Source organism: Cynara cardunculus (assembly GCF_001531365.2).
Source record: "Cynara cardunculus var. scolymus isolate 2C chromosome LG 8, CcrdV1, whole genome shotgun sequence".
NCBI classification, from domain to species: domain Eukaryota; kingdom Viridiplantae; phylum Streptophyta; class Magnoliopsida; order Asterales; family Asteraceae; genus Cynara; species Cynara cardunculus.
Window position 1 is genome coordinate 9,837,372 of NC_037535.1, and position 2,939 is coordinate 9,840,310.

Consider the following 2,939-nt stretch of genomic DNA (forward strand, 5'->3'; position numbering starts at 1 on the left):
GTTCACCGTTTTCTTGGACTTTTTCTTGGGGAGGACTTGTGCTGCTAGTGACTTGACCAGCTTCAAGCTGTCTTCAGTCTGCTTCTTTTGAAGCTCTAGCCCTTCTTCAGCCCTTTATGCCATGAGTCTTTCAGCTTCAGACAATAAGTCAAACTCACCACCACTAGAGGTACGAAGAGGAATTTTTACACTAGTCTGGTCGAGTGACTCCTTCAGCTAAGACATCTTCTGGTCGGTAGGAGCATAAGAGATGGGTTGATCAGGTACCCGCTCCAGTCGACCGCAGGTTGTTGATGAAATATGAAGTTGATAGTTTGAAGTAATCACTACTTGAGAGGTAGAGTTTCAAACAAAGGTTGTTGAGGGATATTGAACAAAACCTTCAAGTTTCCTTCTTCAGCAACCGTCTTGCCTTTCGACTTGGGGTCCTGGTTCATTGTTGGAGTCGATTCACCTTGCCTTTGCTCCCCCTGGGATGCGGAATCCCTGAGGGCAACACCCTTGGTCACGGTTGATGGCTTCTGGAACTTGATGGTAAAGTCATTTTCATCATCATCGTCGTCGTCGCCATCTAGATCATTTCTGGGGTCTGGAATGGTAGGTTCATCATCGTCTTCATCATCATCATCTTCATCATCATCATTATCACCAGCAGCAGTGATGGTATGGGTATCATCCCTAGGGATGGCATCGACATCCTCAGCTGGAGCAGCTTTGGTGGTCGTGATTACAGGAGCAGCAACTGCTTCAGCTCTAAGAGCCTCAGCTTCAACTACAACTATAGCTGATACAGGACCAACAGCCTGAGAATAAGTAAGCACAGCATTGGATGATTCACCAGCGTTGGACCTCATCTCCTCCTCTCTGGCTAAGACTTGAGAGAATTGGCCAGAGAGTTCGTCCAAGCGCTGATGGTGGAGAACCATTATATCCTCTAGCCTTTGCAAAGCATTGGCTAGAGTTGTCGTTCCCTTACGCGTCTCATGGAGCTGGGCGCGATCACTGGCAGAGAAAGAAGGAGGGATCACTGGAGCTGGTTGATGAACAGCATCCAGGATCTGTTGAAGAAGGCTAGTCTACTGATCAGCAATAGCCTGAGCATCATCAGCCCTGCTGTGAAGAACATCAATGGCATCGGTGTTGGCTTAAACAACTTCTTTGAGAGTATGGCGATGATTCTGAACCTCTTGAATGTCCGCCTGGATGGCAAGGAATTTCGCATCAAGATCACCTTGGCAGGGCATCTCTTGGTGGACTTCGTTGATCCTGCAGAGGACAGTATCAACGGCTGGAAGGAGAAGTTTGATGTTTGATGCCATATCATAGGCATCATCGATCTCTTCATCTTTTCCATCATCTTTCTCTCTTTCTCCTCCATCATCTTTCTCTCTTTCTTCCTCTTCCTCTTCCTGAGCATCAAACTGATGCATCGAAGAAGGACCTGCAAAAGAAGAAGTGTGAGCTGAAGGCTCAAGGTTAAAAGAAAAGAAAGGGTAGGAAGATGGAATACCTGAGGGGCCATCAGTGATATCTAAAGGATTGTCACTGGCGTGAGCAAAGATGTCCTCAAGAGGATGGACATCGGTATGTAGAGGAGCAACCTCAGGTCCAGTGGTGCGCGTCTCAGTATCAGGAAGGACAGTCACTGATACGTCATCGACATGCGTAAAGACCAAGGAGGGAGGAGAAGAGAAAATGGTTGAGAAGAGACGTGGGTGTTCAGCGGTGGCGGCGTTGATATTCACACCTTCAGTGATTTGGGTCACTAAGGCGGTGAGGGTAGGTAACACTGATACGACAGTGATGGGAGAAATCACTGAAGAGCTGGGAGGGAGAGAAGAAGACACCTCGGGGATAATGCTAGTTTCAATAACTGAAGCCTTTTGAGAGGCTCCAGCTAGTGACGTGGCTGTCCCCTTTTTGGACTTCTTGGCTCTCTCAGGAGAACCAAGAGTTGGTTGAGAGGGTCGTTTTGAAGGGGTTTTGGTTGCTTGGCTAGACGCGGGGTGATTTTCCCTTGTCATTGCCACCTGAGGAAAAGAGGTAGTGATGGACACAATGGAAGTTAGTGCCACATCACTGTCCCTCAGCTTATGATCCAGAATCCTGGATCCAAGCGTGAAAACCTGAAGGTTTCCTTCTTCAAGGTAAAGATCTTTAAAGATCTTGGTAAGATCTTGAGCACCAGGTCATCGAAAATGACCGCAGCATAATTTATATTGCGATGCTAAATCGCAGATACGCCTATGATCAAGGCGATCCTAGAGGACTGGTCCTGACCTCCAGTTTCTCTACCCATGCACTAGATGAAATGAGAAAACAGGTATTGCCAGACAGCTGACATCCTGTTCTTCTCAATCTTCGTCAAGGACTTCAGAAGGGCATTGGAGTCCTTCTTCATTGGCCACTGGTAGCCAATGGCGTCGAGAAACTCGATGATATCGGTAGTGGAGGGTTCGTTGTCGAAGGGACCCTTGGGAGGACGGAGAGACGATCAGAGTGTAGAAACACCAAAGTTCACTTCCATGCGATTAAAAGTGAAATGGATCTACTCCATCTGGCATCCAGCCTTGTCTTTGACTTCGACAACCTCAACAGTGAGACAGAACTGCTAAAGAAGTTCTTTCACCATGATGGGCTCATGGTTGAGAGCGAAACCCAATGACGATGCTTGAGGAAGTCAGCCGCGTCTTGGTAAAACGCCTTGGAGGATGGTATCTCCAACATGGCAATGTGGTTGTTAGCCTTGATGGAGGTCTCATCAAGGGAGAAGTTGACGTTCTTGGCAGCCATCTGTTTGTCATGCAAACTGTTAGCTCTCATTTCATTTAATGTAAAAGTATGGAAAAAGTAAATACTGCAAGTGTTGACAGAAGAGGKTMYACCACAGAAGACCACAGAGGACCAACAACAGAAGATGTTCAATCGTACAAGTGAAG